Source organism: Silene latifolia, chromosome Y (genome assembly GCF_048544455.1).
Source record: "Silene latifolia isolate original U9 population chromosome Y, ASM4854445v1, whole genome shotgun sequence".
Lineage (NCBI taxonomy): Eukaryota > Viridiplantae > Streptophyta > Magnoliopsida > Caryophyllales > Caryophyllaceae > Silene > Silene latifolia.
The window spans coordinates 110,518,340-110,542,594 of NC_133538.1; the positions used below are offsets into that span (position 1 = coordinate 110,518,340).

A 24,255-nucleotide genomic window follows, 5' to 3' on the forward strand; every position below is an offset into this window, starting at 1 on the left:
CCATCATGAATAACTTTCCATCGGTCTTCCGTCCACCTCCCCGGACAAGATCTTGGTGATGTGGTCGGCTTAGTACCCGACCCTTGATTGTTGTTGTTGTTCGTTGGTGGTTTCGATAAAATTACCGCCGTTGCGGTTGCCTCCACTCTGTAACTCGACTTCCCGGTTTGACCATGACCCGACCCGGTCTATTGCTCGCATAGCTCTGCGCGGTCTCGGAAAGTTCCCTGCACTTGTGCACTCATGTCTCTTGTGGCCTACACCACCACAAACTATAGCAGTCACTCCCCAACTACCACTAACACTTCCACGGCCACGCCCAAAGGAAGCCCCAAGATCAACCCCGACCCGGAAGAAAACCCCTTAGACCGATTGTGGTTGCCTTTATTGTGATTAGATTGGCCACCACCCTCGCTCTCAGACTTCCTTTACTCACCACCTGACCTCTCCTGAGCCATCTCCACCAACCTCTCAGCTCTTCCGGCACTCTCATAAGCTTCCTTGACATCAGTAAGGACTCCCACGGGTAACTTATCCATAATCTTAGGGGTCAACCCCCTCTCAAACCTCGCGCCAAATTCTCCTCACTCAAACCCATATCCTCAAAGATACCTAGACTTGTCATTGAACTCGCCTATAGTACTCGGCCACAGACATCTCAGCGGTCATCTTAAAACTGTCAAACTCTTCTCTCAACTTACTCCTCACGTGCTCCGGTACAAACTCTTTTCTCATAGCCCGACGAAACTCTTCCCAAGGTATAGCAGGTAAACCTTGGTTCACATACAACTCCTTAGCACTCACTTTCACCTTATCCCACCACTTACCAGCTGCCTCCCTCAGATAGAATACAGCCTGTTCCACTCTCATCTCATCAGGACATTGAACCAAATCTAATATGTTCTCCATCTCTCTAAGCCAGCTATCAAGAAGGTTCGGCTCCCCAACTCCCTTGTACTCCTTCGGGTTAAACCTCGCTATGATTTTAGAGTGATCAACCTCTTTCTCCTTATCCTTATCCTTATCTTTCCCCACACTCTTTAAAGCCTCAGTAAGAGCATCCTGATGCTCCACCATCTTAACGATGTCATCTATGTTCATAAGCTCAGCTCTCGCATACAAAGCAGTCTTCTTGGGCGGCATCTTGAAACTATATCAGAAAAGGGGTGGATATAATCATACGCACCAAAACCTCAAAACACGAAAAGAAGCTGCCCAGACCCTACTCGATCGAGTTCCCAAACATACTCGATCGAGTAACAGGCTACTCGATCGAGTGCCTACTATACTCAATCGAGTGCCCCAACATCAGACCCCAAACAGACCTTCTGATCTCTAACATACTCGACCGAGTAGCTAGGCTACTCGATCGAGTGACCCCCTACTCGATCGAGTGCCCGAGGTACTCGATCGAGTGTCCAAAAACACGATTCTAGACTCAAAATCGTCAAAAACCCACCCGATCAAGTCAGTCCCACTCGATCGAGTCATGCTAACTCAGAAACGCTACCCGCATGCTATATCATATGCTAACATGCTAAAAACTTTATAAAACCAACATTATATCATAACTAAGCATATAATGCTACGCATCTTTTCATACGATCTACGAAATCATTATATCATGTTATTAAACGCCACATTGTAAACATCCAACATGTTTTCATTCCAACAACAAGTCTACATATATCATCAACCTTTCTTTCATATTCTTAGCTTTCTACTTCTCCAACAGTTACACACACTTCATCACATTCACACACAAGTTAACCAAACAACACATACGACCTTGACATACACCCCCATGTGACCAGTTCAAAATTGTAGGGCGAGTTCGCGACTTTAGGACGTCTCCAAAGCCTTTGCATTAGCTCCTACAACCTTTACCCCGGGTTCATTTTAATTGACTCCCTATGTTCATTAGGTTCATTGGTTACAGGTTTCAGGATCGTCGCTCTGATACCATTTGTAACACCCCCATACTCCAAGTGCCTTACCAGGACCACTCAAGTATGAAGATATTACCATCTCGGTTACCCGAGGCAATGATAATCAAATAAACAATAAAGAAACAACGTTTAAATAGAAATACTTGGTGAAAGGTTACAATCTCGAAACCAAAACCAAAAGTACAAATACATGTTCTCAAACTGATTGTTTACTGTTCTAACTGAAATGTAAAGAAACTACTAAGCTACAGTGGAAGACTTCTATCATCATATCGTGGCAATCCCAGCTATCCCAGTACTCATCTCATACCTGCTCAATATCTGCTCACCATCCCCGAATGGATCACCGTAGGTTTACAAAACAACAACCGGGGTCAGTACTAATCACACAACTCAATATATATCAACAACAAGATAAACAGACAGCTTAACTGTCACACACAACCACACCAATTTCAACAATCTCAATCACCGACTGTCCACTGGACCAGTCCTGCCAGTGGAGGACCGCAGCCGTACCCACCAAATCCCCGCTCCTCATAATGAGCGATAACCCTATCCATTAATGTGCACATCCCTTCTGTGGCGGGTTCCACAGAAGGCAAAACTAGGGCGTGAAGCCACTCCCGCAAGTGACCCCACTCAGCCGAGGACACGCCTCGAGGACCATAGACAACAATCACAATCACAATCACAACCGTCACAATACAATTACTATATCAAACAATCAATATCAACACATCAACAATCATCCCATTATGGGACTAATACTGAGTTAGAAAATCCTACCTGGAAAGCACACTATCAGACAGTCTCTACAGCTGTATAAAAAAGCTTCATCTACGAAACCTTCTCCTATCATACAACATACAAATGCTACCAAATCACATACTATTCAAAAACCCCCAAATCCCTATATTAGGGTTTAACCAAATCAAAGGAAAGACAACAAAAAGGGTACATAGATCTTACCCTCGACGCAAGGATCTCAACGGTATATCAAACGATGAAAACCGATCTTCCAAACTCCGGGATTTGCTAACAATGCGATTAAGATGATGAACGTACTTGCTTTTCTCTCTTTGACAGTAAATTTGGTTTTGCAAAAGTGTTTAGTATAAAGACGACGAAGGTTATATATCTTAATCGCATAATTAACAAAACCCGAGAAAAACTCCCCGTAAACCGGCTACTCGATCGAGTACCCAAGGTACTCGATCGAGTACCCCCTTACTCGATCGAGTATCCTAGTTACTCGATCGAGTACCCAACAGGTCAGAAACTATTTTAAAACGCAACTTACCCTTACTCGACAGAGTAAGGCCTACTCGATAGAGTACCCGAAGACTCATAAATACGGAGTATTACAACTATCCCCGCCAAAAAGGGGGTAACTCAAGACAAGATTAAGGAGGTTTTGTTTCCTTACTCTTTGACCGACTCAGCCAGGGAATGGCTGACTGACTTGCACCGCACAGCTACAGGGGTTACAGATTGGGAGTTTCTTGCTCTTGCCTTTTACAAGAGATATTTCCCTCCACAACGCACCAATCTGCTGAGGGCCAAGATTACCAATTTCAGGCAGGCTCCCGATGAGACTCTATATGAGGCGTGGTCCCGATTCAAGAAATTGGTGAGGTCTATTCCTCACCATGATTTTGACCCATGGTTTATAGCTAACCAGTTCTACAATGGGTTGTATGATGACCATAGAGCCATACTTGATGCGTCATCTAGTGGGAGATTCCAGGAAAATACCGATGATGATAAGGGACGAGCCCTTATTGAAGAGATGGCGAATCACAGTGCTGAGTATGGAAACCCGAGGGATAGTATAAGAACAGTTCATGCAGTCGATAAGCAGGTTGTGGCTCAGCTAGAAGCCATGAATGCTAGATTTGACAAGTTCGAGTTACATGCTGCTGGGGAGCCTCAGACGATCCATGTTCTTACTAGAGGGGAGACCGTCACATGTGAGAGGTGTGGGAGCAATGATGGTCACACTGTTGTTGGCTGTCTTACAGAGAAGGAACACGTCCTTGCATTTCAACAATACAGGCAAGGAGGGGGTTCTTATTACAAAACCAAGGGGCAGTCCATCCCAATTTGAGGTGGACTAGTCAAAATGTGCTCAACCCTACCCCCCCTCCGCACCAGCAGCAGTCGTATGTTCCTCCACATAAGAATCAACAAGGCTTTCAGAAGCCTCCTTCCTTCCCTCCTCCCAATCACAGAGCATCATCTTCTGGAGGGGTGAGTGAAATAGGTGAGCTTAAGTCTATGTTGCAGTCCTTTAAAAAGCAGTGGAAGCTGAGTGATCAACAGAAAGATGCATCCATTAAGGCACTTGAAACTTAAGTTGCCCAGTTAGCCACGAATCAATCCACAAGAAAGCAGGGTCAATTACTGTCTCAAACTGAGAAAAATCCACATGAGACGGTAAATTTAATCAATTTGAGAAGCGGTCGTTCATATGAGGGACCGGAAATGCTGAAATCAAACCCGAGGAAGGATATAACTGCTGATGAACAGTATTTTGTCGAAGGAAATAAGCTGACGGCTAAGAAAGTGCTCGATCGACTAGTTTCTGGAGGTCGATCGAGCAGATTTGATGGTGAAAGTACTCGATCGAGTGAAAATTCTACTCGATCTAGTGAACAGGAAAAGGCGACTGTTCGATCGAGTGAAAATTCTACTCGATCGAGTGATATTATTGAAGAAACTACTCGATCAAATGGGAATTTTGTTCGATCGAGTAGTTTGGACGACGGGCAGCTTGATCGAGAGCCTACTAGTGCTCGATTAAGCGATAAATCACCTGAAAGACCTCGTTCGAGAGGAAAGAAGCGTCCAAAGGATACAGAGCTTGCTCCGGCTGACACATTGGAAGAGAGAAACAAGGGACTCGAGATACTCATCTCGGTTCCCTTCCCGAGGCGTCTACAGAATACTAAAGCTAATCAACAGTTTGGCAAATTTGCTGAAATTTTGAGAAGCTTACAGTCACACTGCGTTCACGAATCACGACACACAGTACCCTCTTATCTTAAGTTTATGAAAGAAATTATAACACGTAAGAGGCATATTAGTGATAATGAGACAGTAGCTTTGACTGAGGTGGGGACGGCCCTAGTTCAAAATAAGTTACCCCCAAAACAGTCAGACCCGGGTAGTTTCTCAATTCCATGTCATATAGGTACCCATTTGATTGATAACGCGTTATGCGATCTAGGCGCTAGCGTGAGTGTCTTATCGTTGTCTCTAGCTAAGAGACTTGGTTTGACAAAGTTTAATTGCACCAACATAACCGTTCAGATGGCCGACCGCAGTATATCACGACCACTAGGTGCAATAGAAGACGTACCTGTTAAGATCGGGAGGTTCTTTTTCCCGTTGACTTCGTCGTCTTAGACATCCCCGAAGATGCACATACCCCTATTATTTTAGGGAGACCATTTTTGTCTACTGCCCGTGCAGTTATAGACGTCGGGGGGAAGACTTTGACCTTTCAGGTAGGGGACGAGGAGCTGATATTCCATCAGTCTAAGTTCCGGAGGGCTCCCATGCAAGCTCAGCCTTGCAATGCCCTCTCTTCTATTGACCCTATTATTGACACTCCAAATGAAAATTTGGAGTATTGTGCTGCTATTGTCACCCCTCTGCCTCGTTGAGAGCAAAAAGGAGGAAAGTTCGTCTGTTTTCCTTGCTGCAGGTACAGATGAAAGCAATGAAAGAGATGTCAAACGGCAATGTGCAATTAAAGTCAGTCAAGCTGGGAGTGATAGTGCTGCAACCGATGAGAATGGAGCAAGGGTGAGAAAAGTTCGAGCATATGTGGTTGTGAACTATTCTCCTCCTAAAGATTTAAATGATTCAAATTCAAGCTCATGGAAGCTGAAGAGGACAATCAATGTTGCTGAGATGACGTCCTCCAGTCAGGAGCCCTCCAAGGGGCTACTGAATTGCTTTGGGAAGTGAGCGGGGAAATGCCCTGTGTAACACCTTGTAAAAACAATTTTTGAATTCTCCGTTGAATTTCTTTTATTGCTTTTAATTAGGATAATTAGATGTTAGACAATTTTTAGCTTAGATTTAAGACTATAGACTGTTACTTAGCGTATTTGGTATTTTGGGATATAGTTGCACGTGTTTCTATGCAGGTTTGGGGAATTTTTACGCACATTTAAAGGAAGAAAGACGAATTAAGGAGCTTACACGAGTAAAAGAGCTCGATCGAGTACTTTTTGTACTCGATCGAGTGAAACGTGGACGATCGAGTGCTTCTTTTTCAGTCGATCGAGTAAAGCATATATGGGGAGTTCTCGATCGAGTAGATTTCTACTCGATCAAGTAAGTGGATCATCAAAGTGCTCGATCGAGCGGTTCTAAACCACTCGATCGAGTAGATTGGGAAAGGACGCAGGGAGTTTTTCTTTAACTTCTTTGTTTTTGATTCAAATTTCATTTTAACCCCAATTTTTTCGTCTCCTTCCCCTTCCTTTGCAAAAAATCCCCCAAATCCCCATTTTAATTGCTCTAATACCAAATCCGTCAACTACATTTTCTTGCTTGCTAATTAATCTTTCAAAGCCCTCTATTTCCCCCTTGATTTGTGCTCGTTTACACGGTCTATTAGCGGGTTTAGGGTTCGTGGTTTTTGATCAAAAAAATCGCCACTTTGCTTGTTATTTGAGGATTAATTGCACTTTGTAGGTCTTTTCTCATCAAGTAAGTAATTACTCCATCCTCATTGCATTTTAATTTCGTTTATTTCGAATTTTTATGAGGTAATCTGAAATTAGGGTTCGAATTTCACTGTTTAGTCGAATTTTTCGACTTTAACTGTCATTTTTGACCTTACTTGTCTTGCTTGATGATCAATCCCCATTCCTCATTGCTTTACCATGTTTAAATTCGAATTTTGCGCGAGATTTGCATTAAGGGGTGATTTTCAGTCGGAATTTCCGACTGTCATCTGGGTTTTCTGTCGAATTTCGTCTGTCATATGCTTTATTCGTTTCATTTGTTGCTTAATTGTTGCTGTTGATGCCTGATAACCCACCTGTATCGCTGTTTACATACTGCCATTCGAAATTTTGAGGAAATGTTGGGAATTTTGTGCTGTAAGTCGACTTTTTCGACTGGTAGGGGAACTGTAATGCTGTTACCATGCTGATTGTCATACTGTTTTCATGCTTTTTCTCATAAAATCCCTTACCCTTTGTATACATGATGGAGTCTAGCTCACTGCCCTCTACTAGCCAGACTTCTAGTCCGTCCCTGAGAGAGACGGTGGTCCCTGCTGTTACCACCGCCTCCACTACTGTTAGTACCGCAGCACCTGTTTTCCTAGTTTAAGTTGCCGGTACCATTTTTACCCCAGCTAGCTCTGCTGATAGCTCTGTTTCGGCTGCCACTTCCGTCACGGCCACCACCAGTGCTAGCCTTTCTTCGTCAATGGTGGCCACAGCAGCCACTACTTCTACTCCAGCCGCCGTTTTCACACCTGTGGCGGACTCGCCGGCAGTTGCAGCTGCCTTTAGAGCGGCCCTAGTCCCTCGCACCGTCACTGAGCGGGCTTCTACTTTGGGTTCTAGAGCCCGGGGCCGAGGTCGTGGACGTTCTCGTTCTGCACCAGCTCCCGTTACTTCTACTTCTACCGCTCCCTCCACTTCAGCTGCTTCTCCTTCTAGCACGGTTACTGTTCGAGGGGACGCCTCCCTCGACTCTCACCCCGACTACCCACAGGTAATTTTTGTTAACGCATTACATCGTAAGAGGTTTTATCACCCCCTAGGCTGTGAGTTTGTTCCTTCCCGATTTTTAGATAAACAGGCACTTGAGAGACTCGGCTTCTACGAGTCAGTTTGTGAGTTACTACGGGGCACAGGGATGGCCGGACTCATCACTATGAGCGGCCGTACCTTTCTGGAGCTGAGCCTTGAGTTCCTCAACTCCTTCACCTTCTCCTCCGGGGCACACGATGCTGACCCCGCTAGTTCTTCAGTGTCGTTCCGGTTGTTCAACCGGACCTTTCCGATGACTTTGGAGAAGTTTGGTCGCAGACTTGGCCTTTCCTCTACGGGCGACACTACCGCCCCCAGGAGGGTCATTCGTCAGCTTTGGAGGACCTTGGCCCAGACCACCTTTCCCGAGTGAAAGCTCGCCCAGGTCCACCTCCCCTCTGCCCGTTACTTTCTTAGGATGATGAGGAGCACCATCTTCGGCCGAAAGGAGCCGAACAACATCACAAACACCGAGCTCTCCATCCTGGGCGGTTACCTGAACGTTGACCGTGAGGGTCCTTTTACCCTCAACATTGCCTACCTGATCGCCCAGTACTTTCAGGCCCAGGGGCTGAAGGAGACGGGATCTATTGCCTGCGGTGGCATAGCCACCATTCTTGCCCGTTCCCTCTTCCCCGTCTGGCCTCGTGACTTGCAGTACCTCGAGGGAGAGAGGCTACTGAGTTTGGATGCCATGCTTTCTCAGCATTGGCTAACCCCAGACTACCGGACATGGAAGATAGACGGTTCTTTGTCTGTGGACTTACCTTGTGACACTCTCCCCCGTCTAGCCCCTTTGCCTACTGTCGCTAGGGGCGGCCCACTGCCACCTCCACCAGACTACCACCTTACTCTCCGACCACCTCCCACTTTACCCGCCGCCAAGAAGCGGCATAGACTTGAGACTGAAGAGGGGTCCATACCTTCAGGGAGTACCCAGCCTTCCACGGCTACTCCCATCCCGACCTCTACTCCCACTCCCACCGACCAGACACAGGCTCAGCCGGTTTTTCCGGCTACTTTCGTACCACCTCCACTCTTTGTGGCGTCCGCGGTCATGGACCAAGGGCGCCGTGACGGTTTGTTGCTTGAGATTGCAGAGCGACAGGCTCGTATGGAGAGGGACTTGGCTCTTACCTTGCACCCTCTGTACGAGTACCACTTGAGGCGACACCGTCCAATCCCAGAGGATTGGCCACACCCTTCCTTCTACCGGTACCCAGCTGAGGGGTACCCGGAGTCTGCTGAGGAGGAGGAGGACGAGGACCCTGAGGTGGCAGTGGAGAGAGCTCGCGTTGAGGAGGAGAGCGGAGGAGGCTGATCCGGAGTTCAGGGTGGAGGACGTCCGTGACGAGGACGATGATGAGTAGCTACTGGTCTACTCACTTCCCCAATTTTATGGCTGGTTTGGGGAAGTTCGTATTTTGTATGTATTTCTTACCTTTTTATTTTGTCTCCTCTTTATTTTATTGTTTTTATTCTTTATTGGTTGTATATTCCCGTTCCCCTGTATATATCTGCTGATGTATGCTGGAGGACAACGAGGGCGTTGTTCGTTTTGGCTTGGGGAGGGTATTGCATCCATTTGAGTCTGCATTTGCATTTGTTTTGCATTCACGTTTATTTATTTCAGCTTGCATTATTGTTTATTTCATTAAAAAATTCAAAAAAAAAAAAAAAAATTAGAAAAAATTTCAAAAATCCAAAAATATTCACGTTTACTTTTGCATATAGGTTGAGTCGGAACGGTAGATTTTCGTGATGAAACTGCACTATAAATTGTCATTCTACTTGAGCCTTGCACTTTTGTTGATAGTTATTAGCTTTGTCATACGCATAATCTACGAGTTTCTGTTCAAATATAGCTGACTGTTTAGACTTGACCTGATAAATTGGCAAACTACTTGATAAATTCTGAGTCTTAGAGCCCGTAACTGGTGACATTCATGACCAGTTCATTAGGATTTGAGAGTAGTACTTCTTGTATAGCATGTTCATCATTTTTCCACTTCTATGACATTCAATTTCTTGTCAAATGCACATATTCGGGTTTGTGGTTGGTGTCACATGCAGGGAGGTGCTTGCAAATTTTCCCCTTTTTCCTTATATTTTTCACCCATTTAGCTCCATATAAGCCAAAACTTTCCTTTTTGACCCATTAGCTACATCCCAAACTTAGCCTGCCTAGTCAAGCTAGTTTAGTTTGCCTTTTGTGGTATGATTTTCCGTCTGCAGTTTGGCCCGTATTTCTTTGTATGGAGTTGGTGTAAGTAGAGGAAGGAGGAAAAGAAAAAAAAGAAGAATTGAAAAAGAAAAAAAAAGGAAAACGTGAAAGAAAGAAAGAAAAAAAATGAAAAAAAAGGAAAAATGAAAAAAAAAAAAAAGAAGCTGATCACGTGAAACAGAAAAAAAAAAAGAAGTTTGAAAAAAGTTGATTTGTTTGTTGTGATTCATTCAGACGGTGTTTAAAAAAAGGAAAGTTTTTGACCGTCTGACTCCTCCATTCTTATTCTATATTTTTGAGGAGATTGTGTTTGAGTTTAGTGAGTTGTGTGCCAAATGAAGGGCACTTGTACTTAGTTTTTCAGTCAGTTGAGATTCGGATGGTTTATTATGGTCCTTTTAGGAACTAGCTTGACGCTTTTACCTCCACATTACCATAACTTGTTTTACCTTTTCTCACCTGAACCTCACTATTCCCATATTATTTGTAAGCCCTCACTTGACTGGGACATTATTGGTTGGAGTGTGTGCATTAGTACTTGAATTGTCTTTCATTTTTGTTGCATGCATGCTATATAGGTCGTGATTAGGTGAGTGACTGTCTCTTCTCTCTCTTTTACATATAACATTCACCCTTTGCTTCATGAGAGAAGAGTGACCACGAGAGAGTCCGATTTTGTTGGTCTTGCAAGGTCGATAGGTAGGCTATATTTCTGAACAGCTTATAACTCGTTTGCGTATTGACTGCTTAGCTTTAACTGTTATCTTTTGTTGCATTAAATTGGTTCAAGTAGACAAGTTAAGCTAGCACTGAGTTTTCATTTCCGTTCCATTAGTTGCATTTTGGTTTACTCGAGGACGAGTAAAGGTTCGGTTTGGGGAGATTTGATACGTGCCTAATGTATAGTCTTTTTAGCCTATTTCAGCACGTATTTCCATGCATTTTTATACTGTTTATATAGTATTTTGCCCCGAATTGGCTACTTTGGTTCGTATTGTCCGTTTTGTAGAAATGAACGCGAAAGTAGTGGAATCTTACCCTTTTTCGTCCTTTTTGCATGCATTTAGAGGACACGGGATTTTCCAGAGTGAGATACTGCATTGGAATGCGTGAAGGCACGGATTACGAGGCAGTCGGGCATGAAGGTGAGCTGATTTGAAGACAGAAGACTCGATCGAGTGGTTTTTATGCTCCCAGTTGGTCGATCGAGTAGTTTTCTACTCGATCCAAAGGTGCTGAAAAGAGAGTTACTCGATCGAGTAACTATTCTACTCGATCAAGTAGATTGTCCTGAGTTTTGCTCGATCAAGTGGTTTTATTCCACTCGATCGAGTGGTTTCTGCTGTCATGGGCTTTAATTAGCCCGTTAGTTGTTTAATTTCGATAAACTTAGTTATTTTCCTATTTAAGCATTACGTTACAAGGTTATTAAGCATCGAATTTTCTACTATCAAAGGCTATCAAACATTACTGCGTTACTTATTCTCCTTCGCTGTAACTTTGCTTTGGGATTTATTTTGCTCGGATTTAATCGTTCTTTACGCCGGATTCGCACGATATTAATCCTTTTCTCTTCCCTTAATAATAATCTCTCTTTTGTTTGCTTTAATTCTTCGTTTAGTCATACTTAATTTCTGCCTTAATTTACTTTTATGCATTTTATTTGTTATTTCATCATGTTTATTGTTAATTCGTCATTTGTTATTAGTTTTGATATTAATAGCCATATGAGTAGCTAAATTTAATGCATGTTGGGATTAGGGGATCTGCGGTAGGAAGGTGACGATGTAGTAAATGAAATAGATGAATTAATTGTGAGATTCTGTCACCATAGCAATTTAATTGTATTTATCGACTTAGTTGAGTGCACGCTCCTGAGTCACCTCTTTAATCTGGCTAAGATTAATCCTAGATCGAAAGATTGGACTAAATAGGCCTACTATGAACAGTAGACTACCCTGGCGAGAATGAAAGTTAAGTTAGTGGTATTTTAGGATAGAAAGTGGACCGAAAGGACATTTCCACATCCGTCTTGCATTAAATCATCTGAGTTGTTTACAGCTGAGTCACTGGACTACCGTAGTGAACCGAATTCCCGACATGCCCCTTCTCTATCTGATAGTTTAATCCTATTTTCTTGCCTTGCTGCTGTAATACTCCGTATTTATAAGTCTTGGGGTACTCTATCGAGTAGGCCTTACTCTGTCGAGTAAGGGTAAGTTGCGTTTTAGAAAATTTTCTGACCTATTGGGTACTCGATCGAGTAGCTGGGGCACTCGATCGAGTAAGGGGGTACTCGATCGAGTACCTCGGGTACTCGATGGAGTAGCCGGTTTTACGGGGAGTTTTCTCGGGTTTTGTTAATTATGCGATTAAGGTATATAAGCTTTGTCGTCATTATTCTAAATCACTTTTACAAAACCTAAATTACTGTTTAAGAGAGAAAGCAAGCAAGTTCTTCATCCTAATCGCATTATTAGCAATACCCGGAGTTTGGAAGGTCAGTTCTTAGCGTTGATTATACCGTTGAGTTCCTTGCGTCGAGGGTAAGATCTATGTACCCTTTTTATTGTCTTTCCTTTGATTTGGTTAAACCCTAATTTAGAGATTTGGGGGTTTTATGTGTAGTATGTGATTTGGTAGCCTTTATGTGTTGTATGATAGGAGGAGGGTTCATAGAGGAAGCTTTTTGATTCAGCAGTAGAGACCGTCTGATTGTGTGCTTACCAGGTAGGATTTCCTACTCAGTATTAGTCCCATAATGGGATATTGGTTGATGTATTGTGTTTGGTTGTTTGATATAGTAATTGTATTGTGATTGTGGTTGTGATCGTTGTTGATGGTTCGCGAGGCGTGGCCTCGGGCCGAGTGGGGTCACTTGCGGGAGTGGCTTCACGCCCTAGTTTCGCCTATACAGTGGAACCCGCCACCGAAGGGATGTGCACATTAATGGACAGGGTTATCGCTCACTATGTGGAGCGGGGATTTGGTGGGTACGGCTGCGGTCCCCCATCGGGCGGGGCTGGTCCAAAGTGGACGATCGATGATTGTGATGATTGGATTTGTCGTGATTGTGTGTGTGTGACGCTTAAGTCGTTCTGTTTATCTTATTGTTGGTATATATTGAATTGTGTGATTAGTACTGACCCGGTGTTGTTTTGTAAACTGCGGTGATCCATTCGGGGATGGTGAGCGGATATTGAGCGGTATTGAGATGAGTCTTGGGATGGGCTGGGATGGCCACGACATGATGATAGGAGTCTTCCGCCGTAGCTTATTAGTTATTTACATTTCGATTAGAACAATCGTTTGAGAACATGTATTGCATTTTGGTTTGGTTTCGAGAATTGTACTCTTCACTAAGTATTTATATTTAAACGTTGTTTCTTCATTGTTTATTTGATTATCATTGCCTCGGGTAACCGAGATGGTAATGTCTTCATACCTGAGTGGTCCTGGTAAGGCACTTGGAGTATGGGGGTGTTACAAATGGTATCAGAGCGACGATCCTGAAACCTGTAACCAATGAACCTAATGAACATAGGGAGTCAATTAAAATGAACCCGGGGTAAAAGTTGTAGGAGCTAATGCAAAGGCTTGGGAGACGTCCTAAAGTCGCGAAGTCGCCCTACAATTTTGAACCGGTCACATGGGGGGAGTGTTTGTCGAGTCGTATGTGTGTTTCGTTAACTTGTGTAAGAATGTGATGAAATGTGTGATTGTTGGATGTGGAAGTAGAAAGTTAAAGAATGTGAAAGAAAAGTTGAAGATATATGGAAACTGTTGATGGAATGATAGCATGTTGAATGTTTTACAATGTGGCATTTAATAACATGATGAAGTGATCTCGTAGATCGTATGAAAAGATGCGTAGCATGTTTAGTTATGATATAATGTGGTTTTATAAAGTTTAGCATGTTAGCATATGACGTAGCATGCGGGTAGCTTTTATGAGTTGGCATGACTCGATCGAGTGGGACTGACTCGATCGGGTGGGTTTTTGACGATTTTGAGTCCAGAATCGTGTTTTTGGGTACTCGATCGAGTAACTAGGGGTACTCGATCGAGTAGGGGGTCACTCGATCGAGTAGCCTAGCTACTTGGTCGAGTATGTTAGAGATCAGAAGGTTTGTTTAGGGTCTGATGTTTGGGTACTCGATCGAGTATGTTGGGCACTCGATCGAGTAGCCTGTTACTCGATCGAGTATGTTTGGGAACTCGATTGAGTAGGTTCTGGGCAGCGTGTTTTCATGTTTTGAGGTTTAGTACGTGTGTTTATGTCTACCCTTTCTTATATATAGTTTTAAGATGCCGCCCAAGAAGACTGCTTTGTACGCGAGAGCTGAGCTTATGAACATAGATGACATCGTTAAGATGTTGGAGCATCAAGATGCTCTCACTGAGGCTTTAAAGACTGTGGGGAAGGATAAGGATAAGGATAAGGAGAAGGAGGTTGATCATTCTAAAATCAGCCTCTATATCGTGAGGTTTAACCCGAAAGAGTACAAGGGAGTTGGGGAGCCTAACCTTCTTGATAGTTGGCTGAGAGAGATGGAGAACATATTAGATTTGGTTCACTGTCTTGATGAGATGAGGGTGGAACAGGCTGCGTTCTATCTTAGGGAGGCAGTTGGCAAGTGGTGGGATACAGTGAAAGTGAGCGCTAAGGAGATATATGCAAACCAAGGGTTACCTGCTATACCTAGGGAGGAGTTTCGTAGGGCTGTGAGGAAGGAGTTTGTACCGGAACATGTGAGGAGTAAGTTGAGGGAAGAGTTTGACAGACTTTAAGATGACCGCCGAGATGTCGTGGCCGAGTACTACGGGCAATTCAATGAGAAGTCTAGGTATCTTTGAGGATATGGGTTTGAGTGAGGAGAACCCGGCGTTGAGGTTTGAGAGGGGGTTGACCCCTAAGATTATGGATAAGTTACCCGTGGGGATCCTTACTGATGTTAAGGAAGCTTATGAGAGGGCTGGGAGAGCTGAGAGGTTGGTGGAGATGGCTCAGGAGAGGTTAGGTGGTGAGAAGAGGAAGTCCGAGAGCGAGGGTGGTGGCCAATCTAATCACAAGAAAGGCAACCACAATCGATCTAAGGGATTTTCTTCGGGTCGAGTTCGATCTTTGGGGCCTCCTTTGGGCGTGGCCGTGGAAGTGTGAGTAATAGTTGGGGAGTGACCTGCTATAGCTGTGGTGGTGTAGGCCACAAGAGACATGAGTGCACAAGTGCACCAGGATCTTTCCGGAGACTGCGCAGCTTCGCGAGCAACAACCGGGATCATGGCCAAACCGGGAAGTCGAGTTACAGTGGAGGCAACCGCAACGGCGGTAATTCTTATCGAAACCACCAACGAACAAAAACAACAATCAAGGGTCGGTGCTAAGCCGACCACATCACCAAGATCTTGTCCGGGAGGTGGGCGGAAGACCGATGGCAAGTTATTCATGATGGAGAAGAAAGCAGCTGAGGAAGATGCGCACGTTATCACCGGTACTTTCCTTGTAAATGGTATTCCTACCTTTGTTTTGTTTGATTCGGGGGGGCTTCTCGGTCGTTTGTGTCTTGAGTCATGTTAAACATTGGGTTTGAGGGTATATGAGTCATTAGTGAGCGAGTTTTTATACCTTCGGGTGAGTCCGTATCATGTGGGAGATTGTTTAGAGATGTATCTATGATAGTTGGGCAAGTTGATCTACCTGTAGACTTGCTAGAGTTCCCTTTTGACGGTTTTGAGATGATAGTCGGGATGGATTGGTTAGGAAAGTATAAAGCTAAGATAGACTGTCATCAAAAGAAAGTGTCTTTAAGAGGTCCTAAGGGTGTTAGTGTGTCTTATCGTGGGTTTCTAGTCAAACCCAAAGTTAAGTTGATTGCAGCTGTCACCTTGAAGTCTTATCTGAGGAAGGGACGTCCTTTGATCTTGTGCCATGTGAGAGATGACCGGATAGAGAGTCCGACATTGATGAGATACCAGTGGTGGGAGAGTTTGCGATGTTTTTCCGAGGAGATTCCGGGTTGCCACCAAAGAGGGAGATAGATTTCACCGTTGAGTTGAAACCAGGGACGGGGCCAATCTCTAAGGCACCGTACCGTATGGGTCCTAAGGAGATGGAGGAGCTTAGGAAGCATTTGGATGATCTGATAGAGAAGGGATACATTAGACCTAGTGTATCGCCGTGGGGAGCACCAGTTCTTTTCGTGAAGAAGAAAGATGGGAGTTTGAGGTTATGCATAGATTACAGGGAGCTAAACCGAGTAACGATAAAGAACAAGTATCCTTTGCCAAGGATAGATGACCTGTTTGATCAGTTGAGTGGTGCATCAGTCTTCTCTAAGATTGATTTGAGGTCGGGGTACCATCAGGTGAAGATTAGAGAGGTGGACATACCAAAGACATCTTTCACGTCGAGGTATGGCCATTATGAGTATGTGGTGATGCCGTTTGGGTTGTCTAATGCACCTGCAGTGTTTATGGATTTGATGAATAGAATCTTGAGGCGTTCTTGGACCGGTTTGTAGTGGTATTTATCGATGATATCTTAGTCTACTCTAAGACTAAGGAGGAGCATGAGGAGCATCGAGGATCGTGTTGCAAACTTTGAAGGATCATGAGTTGTATGCTAAGCTATCCAAGTGTGAGTTCTGGTTAGAGAAAGTTGCTTTTAAGGGCATGTGATCTCTAAAGATGGGGTAGCTGTGGATCCGGCGAAGATAGAAGCGGTGACAAAGTGGGAAGCACCAAAGAATGTTCTTGAGGTTAGGAGTTTCTTGGGTTTAGCCGGATACTACGAAGGTTCGTGAAGGATTTCTCCAAGATAGCTAGACCGATGACGGCGTTGATGAGGAAAGAGAACAAGTTTCGTTGGGATGAGAGTTGTGAGACGGCGTTCCAAACATTAAAGGAGCGTTTGACCACAGCTCCTGTCTTAGCATTGCCTGAAGGGACCGAGAACTTTGAGGTTTATACAGATGCCTCGAAGAATGGGTTGGGATGTGTGTTGATGCAGAATGGTAAAGTGATTGCCTATGCTTCTAGGCAATTGAAGCCTTATGAGGAGAACTACCCTACTCATGATCAGGAGTTGGGGGCTGTGGTGTTTGCTCTCAAGATTTGGAGACATTACCTTTATGGAGCGACCTTTAAGGTATTTTTCGATCACAAGAGTCTCAAGTACATCTTCACTCAAAAGGAGTTGAACATGAGACAGAGGAGGTGGATGGAGCCGATTGGCGATTATGACATGGAAATCATCTACCATGAAGGGAAGGCCAATGTTGTAGCTGATGCTTTGAGTAGGAAGAGTGTACATTCTCGTATACAGCTCTATCTTTGATGAGGCCGAGAGATGAGGTAGCGAGCTTTGGGATACATATGATGCGAAAAGGAGATGCCATGGATGATATGACCGTACGGCTTGAGTTTTATGATGATATTCGAGGTAAGCGGCGTTGGACCCTAAGATAGTGGAGTGGAGAGTCGAGTAGAGAAAGGGACAGTGTCCCTGGTTTTCTATTCATCTGATTGTAGTTTGAGGTTTGATGGTAGGTGGTGTGTTCCTAATGATGAGGAGTTGAGAAAGACTATCATGACAGAGGCACATTGCACACCATATTCAGTACATCCGGGTGGTGACAAGCTATACAAGGATTTGAAGAAAACGTTTTGGTGGCCTGGGATGAAGAAAGAGATAGCTGAGTTTGTGTCCCGTTGTTTGACATGCCAGAGAGTTAAAGGGGAACAGTGACGACCACAAGGTAAGATTTAGTCTTTAGAGGTACCTGAGTGGAAGTGGGATTCCATTTCCATGGATTTCATTGTGGGTTTGCCAAAGAGTCAACAAGGTAACAACATGATTTGGGTAATAGTGGATCGACTGACCAAGTCAGCTCACTTTGTTCCAATGAAAGATACATGGACTAAGGCACAATTGGCTATGGCCTATCGAAAGAACGTGCTTAAGTTACATGGAGTCCCTAAGGACATAGTGTCTGACAGATATGCGAGGTTTATATCGAGGTTTTGGAAGGAGTTGCAGGAATCGTTGGGAACAACTTTGAAGATGAGTACAGCATTTCATCCTGCGACAGACGGGCAGACTGAGAGAACAATCAAGACTCTTGAGGATATGTTGCGAGCTTGTGTGATGGATTTTGGTGGTAGCTGGGAGCAGAGGTTGGACTTGATAGAATTTTCTTACAATAACAGCTATCACACTAGTATTGGTATGACACCGTTTGAGGCTTTGTATGGGAGAAGATGTAGGAGTCCAATCTGTTGGGATGATAGTGTTGAGGCAGTGGTTTTAGGACCAGAGATGGTGCATGAGATGGTGGAACAGATCAAGATGATCAGGGAACGGATGAGAGCAGCTCAGGATCGACAAAAGAGTTATGCAGATCTACATCGCCGGGATATAGAGTTTTAGGTTGGGGATAAGGTTCTTCTGAAAGTGTCTCCTATGCGTGGGGTTATGAGATTTGGGAAGAAAGGCAAGCTAAGTCAGAAGTTTATAGGGCCGTATGAGATCTTATAGCGGGTTGGGGAAGTTGCTTATCGTCTGGCTTTACCAGCTGCTTTAGAGAGAGTGCATAATGTGTTTCATGTATCGCGCAACTGCTGGAAGTATGTGAGTGACCCGTCACATGTGTTAGAGGCCGAGACCTTAGAGCTAGATGAGTCCTTATCATATCTTGAGGTGCCTAAACAGATTCTAGACCGAAAGGTTAGAAAGACTAGGAGTGGTGAGACAGTTCTGCTCAAGATCCTTTGGTCTAACCACGAGACCGAGGAAGCTACATGCGAGCCAGAGGAGGCTATGAAAGAGCGTTACCCTTTCCTTTTTGATCAGGTATGTATGGTTACAGGGTCGTAACCTTGTTTCTTTTAGGAGGGTAGGAGATGATCGCGAACAGTTTTTAAGAGTTTTATACCCCTTTTATATGTTGTGTCGGGATGTTTGTCGGGATGAGTTGGGTTAGTAACATGTTTTATGTTGAATTTTGTTTTGGGTTGTTGAGTCGGGAATGTTATGGGAGTACCTTTGTTTAGTAGTGGTTTGAACTTCGGGGACGAAGTTCCTTTTAAGGAGGGAAGACTGTAATACTCCGTATTTATAAGTCTTGGGGTACTCTATCGAGTAGGCCTTACTCTGTCGAGTAAGGGTAAGTTGCGTTTTAGAAAAGTTTCTGACCTGTTGGGTACTCGATCGAGTAGCTGGGGCACTCGATCGAGTAAGGGGGTACTCGATCGAGTACCTCGGGTACTCGATCGAGTAGCCGGTTTTTTCGGGAGTTTTCTCGGGTTTTGTTAATTATGCGATTAAGGTATATAAGCTTTGTCGTCATTATTCTAAATCACTTTTACAAAACCTAAATTACTGTTTAAGAGAGAAAGCAAGCAAGTTCTTCATCCTAATCGCATTATTAGCAATACCCGGAGTTTGGAAGGTCGGTTCTTAGCGTTGATTATACCGTTGAGTTCCTTGCGTCGAGGGTAAGATCTATGTACCCTTTTTATTGTCTTTCCTTTGATTTGGTTAAACCCTAATTTAGAGATTTGGGGGTTTATGTGTAGTATGTGATTTGGTAGCCTTTATGTGTTGTATGATAGGAGGAGGGTTCATAGAGGAAGCTTTTTGATTCAAAGAAAGAGAGACGTCTCGATTGTGTGCTTACCAGGTAGGATTTCCTACTCAGTATTAGTCCCACAATGGGATATTGGTTGATGTATTGTGTTTGGTTGTTTGATATAGTAATTTTATTGTGATTGTGGTTGTGATCGTTGTTGATGGTTCGCGAGGCGTGGCCTCGGCTGAGTGGGGTCACTTGCGGAAGTGGCTTCACGCCCTAGTTTCGCCTTCTGTGGAACCCGCCACAGAAGGGATGTGCACATTAATGGACAGGGTTGTCGCTCACTATGTGGAGCGGGGATTTGGTGGGTACGGCTGCGGTCCCCCATCGGCGGGGGTCCAAAGGACGATCGGTGATTGTGATGATTGGATTTGGCGTGATTGTGTGTGTGACAGTTAAGCTGTCTGTTTATCTTATTGTTGGTATATATTGAATTGTGTGATTAGTACTGACCCCGGTGTTGTTTTGTAAACCTGCGGTGATCCATTCGGGGATGGTGAACAAATATTGAGCAGGTATTGAGATGAGTACTGGGATGGCTGGGATGGCCACGACATGATGATAGGAGTCTTCCGCTGTAGCTTATTAGTTATTTACATTTCAGTTAGAACATTCAGTTTGAGAACATGTATTGCATTTTGGTTTGGTTTCGAGAATTGTACTCTTCACTAAGTATTTATATTTAAACGTTGTTTCTTCATTGTTTATTTGATTATCATTGCCTCGGGTAACCGAGATGGTAATGTCTTCATACCTGAGTGGTCCTGGTAAGGCATTTGGAGTATGGGGGTGTTACAGCTGCTCTTGTCTCTACTTCTCTTCCTTTAAACTTTGTAGTTTAGAAAACAAATCAAACACCCCCCCCTTTGTGACCAAATAGACGGACTTCTACAGATATCTTGCCTCCCTGAGGAGATCGACCAGACTTCCCTAGCTATATAGTTAGTTTAGTTAGTTTATTTTTGATAGGTACACGATAGACCTATCAGTGAGCCGAGCCTACTTCCTCATGAAATTGGGATTCATGGTTTCTACTATTTGGTAAGGCTAATTCTCAATTATTATTTAGTGAGAGGTCTGGTCAATTTTTTATCTATCACGTTTTCACTACTACAAAAACTAAGAAAGAGGATGTTTCAAAACCGTCCTTAATCCTTAAACAAACCGTCCTAAATTCACCCGTCCTCGTTGCCTAAGAGGACGGTTAACAAAAAGTCAAACCGTCCTCTTTAGTTTTTAAAAGCAGGACGGTTGTGTGTTTCAACCGTCTTCTTTTTATTTACAAAGAGGACGGGTGTGCGTCTCAACCATCTTGTTTTGGATATATGGCGCACGTAATTTTTCGCCCAACTTCATGACGCTTTGTCAAGGAACCGTCTTCTACACATTTTTTTTGAATCAATTTCGCGTGAATTTATCAATATAGCCCGCACAATATTGGCACACATACATACTTTTTGACATCCAGATTTTTGAAAAAGTAAATTCTTTCATTGATACCCTATACGAGAATAGTCATATAGCTTAAATATCATATCTGGATACATTTTAGAAAATCCAGCAAATTTTACAATTATCCTCTAAATACAACCAAACAAAACCAAATAAGTTTGAACCTCCAAAATACAAGCTAACACGGTTGATTTTTGAACACTAATATAACAAAAGTTTCTCCATCCGCACACCATCACATAAACTATCTAATCTAGGTTATATCCAAGCATTCAGCCTAAATACTTTAGACCTTGCCATCAAATACTTGCGCCTTAAACTACAATGCATATTTAGTCTAAATTTCCCGCACTCATCAATTTGCTCTACCGAGTATGTCTTTGGAGCTTTAATCATGAACTGCATATAAAGTAACCAAAATACACAATTACAATTATTTACATATCAGCACGTTGGCTAAAATAACTCTAGAAGACCAATATAATACATAAGTTAATAAGCATTTCACTTCAAATAATCTAGTACGACTTCATCCATATACATTAGTTAACGATTCGAGAAAGATTGTTATACCAACACTACAAGGAAAAGGGTTGTTATCTTGTGCTGACTTTCTAGATAGACAACAATCGATTGACAAATTTGAACAAGTAGAAGAGAAATACACAAAGACACATGCAAGCTGGATCCAGGATTACACTTCACAGAACAAATATTTGCATTCATGTTCATGGTAAGAACTAAGAACACTCCCTTCTCGCTTGGTGGACCATACTTTAACCTGTTGAAGAGATTAAACAGAACAAAATGCATTACCATGAGCTTCGTGAATGAAGTTTACAGAACATTCAAGTTTTTGTAATATTGTTCTATGCTAAAAAAATAAAATCCTTAGCGGACTAAAATTGCATCTAGTCTAGTCTATATCGTAACGAATTGATTAAAATACCTTACAATTATCACCACCACATATTAGCATTGAGGGTTCAGTCCATGAGAAATCCACACTCCAAGCGTGTTTTCCATGCTTCTCATATTCCCCAACACTCTGAAATGGCATAGTCAACATTCAAAAATGGTGTACAAGGCGGGGAAATAATACCATAATATGTGACAGAACACCATGCAAAAGAGAACACTGCTGTAAAGAAAACTATCTGATTGGTATTAACTATTAACATCCTAAACAGTTAGAATCCCATCGTAGTCACTACTAGCAATACATTGTTTGGAGTGTTTATTCCAACTCACGCAATGTCAACAACAGCACAATGAACTTCAGTGAACTTGTAACACAAAAATGCTATATAAGATAGAGACTACTGACCGCACACAATTATATAAAGGAAAAATTCTAGCAGAGGAGTACTCAAAGACTTTGATCCGCCTAGATTCACCAGCATTCGCAAACAAATCGTTGTCCCTGTCAAACTCAATACTGCCATGAAATCGAGCACATATCAGAAACAGTCCTGAATTAACTCTAATTAAAGCATGGAGTAAAAAAAAAATAGAGGCACATCAATACACAAAACATGACATAATTGACTACGATTAACCTTCAAGAAAATGATATAATTCCCTAAATTGGCCACAATCAAATACTATCTAATCAAACTGAATACAAATTACACAAAATTTATAAATCACAAATTTGTATTCCTCAAAATATATACTAATAACTAAAAAAATACGGAGTATATGAAAAGTATTTGTACCAATGAAGCGAGTAGCCTGCAGGCCGGATATGGTGACGTAACGGCGGCTAACGGCGGTGTAGATGACCAGCAGAGTGGATAACAAGCGACGGCCTGTGCGTGGTGGTGCCGAGAGGTGTGTCGTAATTGTTTGGGCGAAAGGGTTATGGTAGATTCGATAGAACCGCAACGGGAGAATGGATTGTAGTGGTTTGCGATCAAGGCAAGGGAACGATGGCATGGTGGTGGCGCTTATGGGCGATAGGGTGGTGGTCGGCGGTTATAGACGAAGGTGTGGTGGTTGGTTTTTGAGTGGGGCAAGGGAACGAATGGGTTAGGGCGAGGGATGTTGAGCGAGTAACTGTGAGTAGGGTAGTCGAAGAGTTGGAATTTCTAGAAACATGTATTACAAAGAGGACGGTTAAGATGTAAACCGTTCTCTTTATTTCCACATAAAGACGGTTCGGACCTATAACCGTCCTCTTTTGTAAAGCAAGACGGCTTGTTTGACCAACCGTCCTCGTTATATAAAAATTAAGGACGCTTCTGGTGGTGAACCGTGTTGTACTTGTGATCATAAAGGGCGCCAAAATTATATGCATAACAGAAGACGGTTCCGTGTCTAACCGTCTTCTAAAGGGCGTCATCTTTGCTTGAATTTGTAGTAGTGTTTAAGTGAACTAAAGCGGTGAACTACGATAATTATAATTGACACGGTCGATGACTCGATATGATATGCATGTGTTGTTATGGCGATTTGGCAATGCATGCAACATATTAAAAGAAATGCAAAGCAATAATAATAAATTCCTAGTATGGCCTTCCTAAAATAGAAATCAATTAATCTATTACATATTCGGAAACCAACTCCTTTGATCCCTTGAATCTTCAAGTGGCACACCTCCCAAGAACACCGTCTTCGTCGGAACACCTTTCCGAATGGCACCGTCTTGAAGAAACTCCATGATTACAAATAATAATAAAAATACAAAGCTATTCCTATTATACATTTGTAATATGAAAAACTAGTAAAAATAAAAGTGATACGAGATCACATTAAATTACAACCGAATCAATATTCCCTTTCATTAAGGGTAATATCGATTAAAACTAAGGCCATACTAACATAAAATTACATAATTCAAAATTATATAAATAAAAGAATTAAACAATTGAAATATGCAGCATTATAATATGTGTCTATCATGCCAAATTATGTGCCAAATCGCCCTATTTAACTTGTATTGTTTATATAACCCAGTTTTATGGAAATGCGTGATCATAACTTCTTAAAATCACAAATTAACACTTAAATCACATTTAAGCTCAAATTAATTATCCTAACAATCTTAGGACTCAAAAATTAGTCATCACTCAATTTTTGACAATAATTCAACTTGATTTAATATTATGCTCATTTTTTACCTTAAAATCATAACATTTATGAAATAAATCCAAATTAAATTACAATAATTTCAAAATTTGAATTTTAAATTTTCGAACATTCTGGAATAA

General features: G+C 42.8%; 1 long non-coding RNA gene across 3 annotated transcripts; it reads right to left on the reverse strand.

Annotated features, from left to right (window-relative positions):
• Positions 1–21,094: 21,094 nt before the first annotated feature.
• Positions 21,095–23,162, reverse strand: LOC141634237 (uncharacterized). Of its 3 annotated transcripts, XR_012538992.1 has the most exons (5): positions 22,762–23,162; positions 22,371–22,481; positions 21,993–22,091; positions 21,742–21,824; positions 21,095–21,442 (listed from the first exon to the last, which is right to left on the reverse strand). It is a non-coding gene; the product is annotated as an uncharacterized LOC141634237 (long non-coding RNA). The 3 variants fall into 3 exon arrangements; XR_012538993.1 differs by lacking the exon at positions 21,742–21,824 and having other exon boundaries at positions 21,096–21,442; positions 22,762–23,161; XR_012538991.1 differs by lacking the exon at positions 21,095–21,442 and having other exon boundaries at positions 21,558–21,824; positions 22,762–23,161.
• Positions 23,163–24,255: the final 1,093 nt, after the last annotated feature.